Genomic DNA, 9,744 nt, shown 5'->3' on the forward strand with positions numbered 1-9,744 from the left:
CAAAATGAAACAGCTTTGTATCATAAACAGCTGAGCAGTCATCCTGAAACGGTGAGGAATGACAGCCGAAAAGAACTTCCTGTTGTTTTTCATTATTGTGGCTATTGATCATTTATGAGTAAAAGCAAAAAAAAAAAAAAAAAAAAAATGAGGAATTTTTCTAAACATTGAGATCTTCCCATTGGGATCAAAATGCAAATGAGTCAGATGAGGTTCAGACTGGAAGAGGGAAAGAGAAGGCGAAAGTCGTTTATGTGAAGCAACCAACTCCATGTTGTAGCACCTCTAAAGCATTTGGTCCATTACCTACGTTGTCTTTAATTCCAGTTTGCGATTGTCTTTGGATGCCTAAGCTTCCCTCCTATTTTTTATCTTATTAACATTTACATCTCACTTCAAAATTATTAGTCATTCTTCACTACCATTCAGTGTGGTGATCAAACAAATTGCCAATCCTATTTCCCTGATAAAGAGTTGGAGGCACCGATGGTTCAGATAAAGGATGTTTCTGTAGCAATCAGCAGTGCACAGAAGTGTTCGTTTTGGGGGCTCTTAGCTTTTTTGTTCATCATCTCCATTCCTAGACCACAATACATTCTGCACATGAAATACTCACAGTAATTCAATCATGAAAAGAAAAAGTTTACACACTGTCATAGCTCCAGCTGGTATAACAAAAACACCATGGACGGCCGGGCGCGGTGACTCAAGCCTGTAATCCCAGCACTTTGGGAGGCCGAGGCAGGTGGATCACGAGGTCAGGAGATCGAGACCATCCTGGTCAATATGGTGAAACCCCGTCTCTACTAAAATAATACAAAAAATTAGCTGGGCATGGTGGCGCGTGCCTGTAATCCCAGCTACTCAGGAGGCTGAGGCAGGAGAATTGCCTGAACCCAGGAGGCGGAGGTTGTGGTGAGCCGAGATCGCGCCATTGCACTCCAGCCTGGGTAACGAGCGAAACTCCGTCTCAAAAAAAAAAAAAATAAAATAAAATAAAATAACAAAAACACCATAGACTTGGTGGCTTGAACAACAAACTCTTATTTCTCAATGTTCTGGAGCCTAGAGCTTCAGTCTCTTAGAAGTAGGTATTTGGTGCAAAAAACAAGAAACTTCTGGGTAAACCAGGATGCAGTTTAGGCCCAGGTCACCTCATTTCCAACTCCATGAACCCCACTTCTATTGTTAAAGAAAAGTTATTCTGGCACTTGTTAAAATGGTAATAAAAACTTTATTCAGGACTATTGCCATACGTATCAAGACTGTAGCAAGCAACCAGGGAGAGATGGGGCTCCACTTCATATGCAAGAATAAGTGGAAGTTTCTAGCCAAGGAGCAGGTGGGATGGGAATGGAAGTTAGTAAAGGGGAAATTCCTAACAGGAGACATCAAGGATAGGGGCCATTTTTGCTAGACTGAACCATGCAGAATTCTTGCTAGCAGCAGGCCAGGGTGATCAGAGGTCAAGGGTGTGAGGGCTCTTGCTAAACTGACTTAGAAAGATTTTTGCTAAAACTGGATTCCGCCAGGATGGAAGGCCAGGGTTTAGTTGAGCACAGGGTTCAAACAAGCCTGAGTAGTTTGCAAGGAGAGTCCTTGTCACTATGTACTATAAAAATATGCTGACAGTGTCATAACATTCTGGAAGCAGACGGCATCTGTGACTGCACTCCATAAACGACTGGGTCCCATTTCACCATGAGTTTTATTATCAAATCTTGCCCTTGAGGTCTTCTTCATGTCCTTTAGTTCAGTCTACTCAGCATGGATATAGGGAGGTTTTATATCAGAGACTCTTTCAAAGCAAAGATATGAAAGGATGTGACTATGTGTCTGTTCAGAACTGGGAGCTGACAGATCATCTGAATAGAACCAAGTGTCTCAATGACACCCACCCCTCAAGTCTTAGTTTTCTGTGGTACCTGGTGTTTTCACCATGGAAATAATTATTTAGAGAGATTCCTGAAAACACCTGTCTACTTCCTTCCTTTGTCACCTATAGTTTGTCAGATTTCAAAGCACAGAAGTTGAGTCAGGGTTAATAGTTATGATGCTTTCAAAAGTAACAGAAACCAGGACAGAAACTGACTTCATGATGAAACTTACTTTCACACATCAAATATTCAGAAGTAGGGGAAGACTATTACATAACATGAAGAGTTACAAAATTATGTAATGTTTTTAAAAAGCAAGGTATATTTTTCTGTCTCCTCTCTATTTTTTCCTTAATATCTACTTCATTCTGATCTTGTCATGGCTTCAGTATGGCTGCCTATGAAAATTTAAGTTACATGCTTCTTAGGCATGTTAAATAGAAGGCAGACACACAGTGATATGATTTGGCTGTGTCCACACCCAAATCTCATCTTGAATTGTAGCTCCCATAATTCCCAAGTGTCAAGGGAAGGACCTGGTGGGAGGTAACTGAATCATGGGGGTGGGTCTTTCCCGTGCTGCTCTCGTGATAGTGAATGTGTAACAAGATCTGATGGTTTTATAAATGGGAATCCCTGCACAGGCATTTTCTCTTGCCTGCTGCCATGTAGGATGTCCCTTTGCTCTTTCATCATCTGCTGCCATAATTGTGAGGGCTCCTCAGCCATGTGGAACTGTGAGCCCATTAAACCTCTTTCCTTTATAAATTATCCAGCGTTAGGTATGTTTTTAGTAGCAGCATGAGAACAGACTAACACACACAGAGATCTGTCCTGTGCACATAAATTAAGAGACTGTAAATTATATGCCCACCCCAACCCCATTTACCATCACTGGGTTAATTCCATGACTCACAAAATTTACCTCTTTCTGGAGCAAAGGATGAAGTACATGCTTGATCCCAATCAGGACTCCGTTAAAAAGAAAGAAATGGGAAAGGACCACAGCTAGGTGACCGTACTCAGAATCTGTTAGCACACCACCGTCTCTGTCCCTCCAACTTTCCTCCGCAATTCAAAGGCTAAAACCCTGTAGCTACGTTTTATAGATATCCTTACTCATATGATACAGGTACAAACTCCTGCAAAGAAAGAAAATTCTGCAAAATGTATAAAGTAAAAGAAAAGCAGAAGCTATAATATGATGGGCAGACCACAGTTATGAGAAGTCCAGCAGCTTCCAGAACTTCTGGGAATCACCCTCTTCAGCAGCAGCAGAAATCACTGCAGACAGCATCCTATGGCCCCAGTAATTCTTGATTTCCTCATTGTTAGCAGAGGTTTTCCTTGACCTTCACTTCTCCAACACTTCTGATAGTTCTGTAAACATCCACTTCTTGGTATTAAGTTTTTTTCCTGTTTGAAATATCTAGAATAGTGTCAGTTTTAGCGACCCTTAACTTACGGCAAACCCAGCATCCCCTTTACCTGGAAAGAGAGTGACACCAACTAGTACACATGCCATTAGATGATTTGGGGGAAGGCCTGCCAGAAAGGAAAATAGCATTTCCGCTATCGTTTCTAGTCTCCTCTTTCATGATATTTTAGGTCAGTTTTGTACATAACCACTTTGTCAATATTTATTTATTGACCAGAGAGATTCTCCCTCCATATACGGCACAAACCTTACAATGGTGGCCTGTAATATACATCCACAGATTAAGAAATTGAGCACTGGCATCTGCTAGGCTTTTGATGAGCACCTCAGTTTGCTTGGATTCATGGCCTAAGGCATGTGAAGAGATCACATTGGGAGAGAAGAAGCAGGAGAGCAAGAGAGGAGGTGCCAGGCTCTTTTTAACAACCATCTCTCACAGGGACTCCTAAGGTGGGAATTCACTCACTTCCCCCTCCCAAGGAGAGCATTCATCTATTCCTGAAGGATCCACTCCCATGACACAGACACCTCCCATGAAGACCCACCTCCAGTACTGAAGACCACATTTTAACAGGAGATTTGGAGGGGACCAACAGCCAAACGGTAGCAACAAATGAACAAAATTTCCAAAACTAAAGTTACCAATCATTTTCTAAGAGACAAAAATACTTTAACACCAAAAATGTAGGAAAGAGAAGTTTGTATAAAGGACAGCCCTTTAACATGGACATATTTGCTATTCTAAACAAACAAGCAAAAAACACATTCTACTCAACCCATTTCTCCACAGAGCAGTGAAGGCTCCTTTCACTGAGCATCCAGGCTACCAGGACATTTGAAGCCACTAAGTGATGCCAGAGCATATCCCACCTCATGAGAGAAGCCAACATGGATTATTTGGGACGCTTCTTAGCCTGTTTCATCACATAATTGAAACCCTGCTACCATTTTTCTTTCATAAAAATGGTAGGCCATTTAAAATCAATATTAATATGATTAACTGCTCAGCTAGTGGAAAAAGTTGGTTAATGTGGTCAGGGCTGTTTTAGTGAAGGAGCGATCCTGAATTTTGTAATCCCTTTCTTAGTATACCCCATCAAATTGTATTCAGTCTTTTAAAATCCCCAGGTATCAGACATTATTGAAATGTGCTACAAAGGGCTGGAATGTAATAAGAAAATTAAAAAGTAAAATATACTTACTGATTTATCTTTTATTTCCCAGTACATAACTAAGAACCTTTTCTTTTTTCTTTTTATTCAACACGCCATTTCTTCAAATGCTCCTTTCTTTGGATGACATAGAAAAATTGTATCACTGAGAATACATGTGAAATCTGAACAGAAAGGAGAGAAAAATAGCAATAGGAATGTTCACAGTTTCTTTAGAAGCTAGTGCAATCTGGAAAAAAATCATAGCTTCACCACAGCCTTGTGTCTGACTCCTGGGCTCAGATGAGAGAATTACATCTGATCACAGAAGTTTTGTTTTGTAAGTTTGCCTCTTCAGCTTCTTCCCTTCACAACACGTTGAGAAATGGATATTGCAAGGGCAAGACTGTGCTATGAATATCAAAAGTGAACAGAAAACTGAAGGGCATGGCTTCCTTCCAAGGTCAAGGTGAAAAGTTCTGATAGTAATATTTTTCTGTTTTTCTTTATAATATCAGCAATAAATTCTGAAAAATATTCTGTATCTTTACATTGAAATCCACATATAATAGTCACATCGATTAGAATGTTAAACATTTACCTATTTTTAATTAAGTATTGGACTTCTGACAAATTACATTGAAATAATGAAGGCTCACAATAATGGGGAAAGATTGCTTAGGGAGTACATTGGAGGATTTTAATTATTATTATTCTTTATAATGTTACTAAATATCACTGACGTTGTTTAAAAGCAAAGCCACCAAATATCTATAAAATGTGACTTAAAGCCTTCCTATTAACAGGCAACTCCTATCTATTTTAAAATGCTTCAAAAATACTACAGTATTTGTGCTCCTAATCATCATATCACATTATCTAAAGGTTACTTTTTATGCCATATTGCTCTTCCACTCAAAGGTCTCCCGTGACTTTCTTCTCAATTAGATTAAGATAATAGGCCTCACATGATCTCGTCCCTAATTTCCTATTAACCCCATTGCCTGTTATTTTTCTCTTCGTAGTTCTCTCCCATCTACCCAGTCACACTGGCCTCTGTCCTGTCCCTTGAATACACCGAGGACACTCTGGATTGCTGGTCTTTCAGCGAGTTTCCCCTTTCCTGGAAATGTTCTTCCCCAAGATAATCCTGTGGGTAAATACCTCACTTCCTTTAGCCTTCTGATCAAATATGGTTTGTCAAGAGTCATCCCTGACATGTGTGTGTGTGTGTGTGTGTGTGTGTGTGTGTGTGTGTGTGTACATCTTATGGACCAAATGTTTGTGTCCACCCCAAATTCCTATGTTGCTACCCTAACTCCCAATGTGATGGTGTGTGGAGATTGTGGAGATGGTGCCTTTGGGGAGGCCATTAGAGTTAGATGAGGTCCTGAGAGTTGGGCCCTTGTCTGAGGGGATGAATGTTCCTAAAAGAAGAAACAGCAGCTCTATCCACTATGTGAGGACATAGCAAGAAGGTGGCCATCTGAAAGCCAGGAAGAGAGCCCTCACTAGAACCTGATTTTTTGGCACCCGGTAGGAAAACAAATGTCTATTGTTTAAGACAACCAGTCTGTGTTTTTTGTTGTTGTTGTTGTTATGGCAGCCTGAGCTAACATAGTACACATAAACACGCATGTGTATTTGTCGTGTATATGTGTGTGTGTACAAATTCATGGATTCGTTTCTTTTGGTTACATTGTTCTCCTTGCTGCTACTGCTGTCTATTCAGAATGATCCTTCTGTATTTTCCTTCCCAGCACACATACTATGACCTCTACTTGTTAATTTGCTTATTGCCTCTTGTCTCCAATAGAATATGAGCTCCATCATAATTAAAATGGCCATTCCATTGTAATCATGATTCTGAGTTTTTTTAAAGCTTTTATCTTCCCTCCTTTGGATACGACTTCTTGTTGGAAAGTCTGCAGTAAGCTGAGGCATGTGATCCACTATCCTTCTCCACCTCACTTGCTCCTTACCTTCCTATCCCCTCCCTGCTCGCTTCTATGTGGACCTCAGGGGTACGGAAAAGGTGGTGAAGAATACCGTGGAACTGGGTGAATACAGCTGGATTCTGACACGTGTGTCTTAAGCCTTCAAGGGCATATAAACCTTTTTTTGCCTATAGTCTTCATTCGAGTTTGTTAGATATATTGTTTGGTAGCCTAAGGTCTTCCTTTACTCTGGCTGTTTTTCCCTCAACTACTGTGCAATGGTAATCATCTCTCTACAGGGTCACTTTGCCTGTGAACGTCTCTCATTTGCCAGATCTCTTTCAGAATAGTTTCTTGGCCTCTTCCCTTCTTCTGTCTTTTCTCCTTCGAGAGATCACACATCCTTGTCCCGCACATGCAGTTTGTCCATGTATTGCACTTTATGACTCTGCTTTTCCACAGGCATTTAACTCTAGGCTCAGCCTTACATCTTCAGTCTTCCTCAGGTAGGGATGAAATGTGTTTCTCTTCAGTTACTGAGACTGCATAACAAATCACCTTAAAACTCATACATACCAGATGACCGTATATTATGCTAAAAGATTCTGAGTCAAGGCATGAAGAGACTATTCCAGGAAGTTCACTGAGGGGCTCAGCTGCAAGACCGGAAGCTTAGGGGCTAGGATCAGCTAAAGGTAGTTCACTTATATGTCACTGCCTAATGCAGGCTCTTGACTGCGGTCTCAGCTCCTCTCCAAGTATCCCCTTCATGTGGACTAAGTTGGACTTCCTCAAAGCAAGGCGGCTGGCTTCCCCAAAACAAGCGTCCTGAAGAAGGAAAGTTAGACAGAGGCTCTGTGATTTTGGGATACAGCCTCCGAAGTCAGCAGCAGCAGAATCACTTCTCGGTGCTCTCTGGTCAGAGCAGTCGCATCACGCCCTGGTTCAACAGAAGAAGTTGGCTTTTCCTTGGCAACAGGTAAAGTTCTGGAAGACTGTATTGCTATGACCTTGGCAAAATACAATATCTCAAGAATTCTTTTAACCAAATTGCTAGGGACAGATGTCATATGTTCAAGCCCTTGTTACTTATCTCAAGGTAAGGAGAAGCACGTCATCCTCTGTGGCATGTGGGGAGTGAAGGGAGAAAAAAATGACACAAAAACCAACAACAGATTCCAAGGAAATCTCTTCTATTTCTATTTCTTCCTTAATTTCTTTTCACCTTCAAAAGGTGGGTGTGGGCTAGGAGGCAAAACAAGGCTTTGTCACTACCTTTGAAAACCCTGTATAAGTGGATCAGCACTTCCGTTTGGAAGCTGGGGAATGCACTTATTTTCTTTATACATGGCCTTAAGGGAGACTGCCGAAATGTAGTGTTCCATTTATACATTTCATTAAGTATAAAGTTGAATGTATTGGCTCATAAAATGAATAGAGCCAAATTGAGAGAATTGAATTTTAGAAACTGAAGGATTGGTTGATATTTGGAAACCTGTTAATATATTTGTCACCCATAATACATAGAGTGCTTTTACAAAACAATATAAAAAACACACAGAGGTTTGTGAGAAAGTCTTATGAGAAATAGGCTAAGGACATGAAGTGACACACAAATACAAATAACCAATAGAATAATCTACAAACTAATCGGATAAACAAAGATTAGGTAAGTAATAGCAAGTACTATTTTCAACATATAAAAAGTACAAGTAATATAGAATGAGATTTTGTGAGTTCAGAGGTGGATATTTTTTTCTGCAATAAACATATGACACTTTGTGTACATGTGTAAACAAGTGTGCTTTTGTTTTGCCAATTACAAAAATAAAGTGTGAGCGTAGGACTAGGTGATGTCCAGGAGTCCTTCCAGGCCTAAGGTCCCATGATTTTCAGCTAAATATTTTTATTGCAATATCCTTTGAGCAGCTGGCTTCAAAACTTAGAATACTGCCCCAACGTCAATGAAAGAAAACCAAATGCCATAGCTTCATGCTCAAAGGACTCTAGTCTTACTCCAGTGTGCTTTCCCATTTCAACTGTGTGTACATTAATTGCAATCATATCAAGTGACCAATTCTTCTTCCTGCATGGTCCATGTCATTATTCACACTGCTCACACCACACTTTTTACCTGGAATGCTCTCTCCTAATATTTTAATGATGCTTAAATGCTGTCAAGATTTAGGCAAACAACACTATCATTTTATCAAAGCTTTCTTTCTTTTTTTTTTTTGAGACAGTTTCACTCTTGTTACCCAGACTGGAGTGCAATGGCATGATCTCGGCTCACCGCAACCTCCGCCTTCTGGGTTCAAGCAATTCTCCTGCCTCAGCCTTCCGAGTAGCTGGGACTACAGGTGCGCACCACCATGCCCAGCTAATTTTTGTATTTTTAGTAGAGACGGGGTTTTACCTTGTTGACCAGGATGGTCTCGATCTCTTGACCTCATGATTTACCTGCCTCGGCCTCCCAAAGTGCTGGGATTACAGGCGTGAGCCACCGCGCCTGGCCCTAGCTTTCAATGATTCCTGCAAAGAGAAAGAACCCTGAGTCTTTTCCCAACCGCCCTTATAAAATTTTCTACTATTTCTCTTAGTTATCTGTGTATATATCTCAACTTTACCGTAGATAATATGTTCTTTGTAGGCAAAAACTGTGTCTTACTAATATTTTGAATCCCTGACAGCACTTGGCCAAATATCTTATACATTTTTTCAATAACAAATACAAAAATGATGTTAATAATAAGCCTGATATTTAGTGTTTACTGTGTGTCTAGGAATGTATAAAACTTGATTGGAATCATTTAAGCCACATAACCTTTTGAGATAGATACTGTTATTAGTCTAATTACAGACTAGGAATCAAAAGCATAAAGAGAGTAAGTAATTTGCCTATGTAAAAATAAATCTCTTTATATGAGCTCTTTTCTTTTTTCTAATGAGCCTAGCAACGAATCCTGGGGGTCTTATAGCATAATTCACTACATAACGGCAGAGTAAAAGGAAAGAAAAACAGTGAAAACAATCTCTAAACATAAAAATAGAGGCAGATAAATGGCATATACGTTCAAAAGAGTAAGCAAGGACTGGATTCTAAAGTAATCTGACAATAAGAATTAGGGAAATAGAAGCAGGAAGGTCAAAGTGGTAAGAGCATATTTGTTATTTAAAGATTGCCATCTTCAGAATATTTTGTTGTGTGACTTCTTATATTCTTTTAAATGATACTCAAAAACAAAAACACGAATACACCTGTAGATCAAGCAGGTACAAGAACACATTTTACCTTCTAGTTCTGCTTGAATGAGTGCCTACATGGAAATTCTCTATTGTTA

The 9,744-nt window shown here is 39.9% G+C and overlaps 1 long non-coding RNA gene across 1 annotated transcript; it reads right to left on the bottom strand.

The window, feature by feature from the left end:
• Positions 1 to 1,214: 1,214 nt before the first annotated feature.
• On the bottom strand, positions 1,215 to 4,653 carry LOC144576834 (uncharacterized). The gene is made up of 2 exons (XR_013519413.1): positions 4,518 to 4,653; positions 1,215 to 3,306 (listed from the first exon to the last, which is right to left on the bottom strand). It is a non-coding gene; the product is annotated as an uncharacterized LOC144576834 (long non-coding RNA).
• Positions 4,654 to 9,744: the final 5,091 nt, after the last annotated feature.

Source organism: Callithrix jacchus, chromosome 6, assembly GCF_049354715.1.
Source record: "Callithrix jacchus isolate 240 chromosome 6, calJac240_pri, whole genome shotgun sequence".
Classification (NCBI taxonomy): domain Eukaryota; kingdom Metazoa; phylum Chordata; class Mammalia; order Primates; family Cebidae; genus Callithrix; species Callithrix jacchus.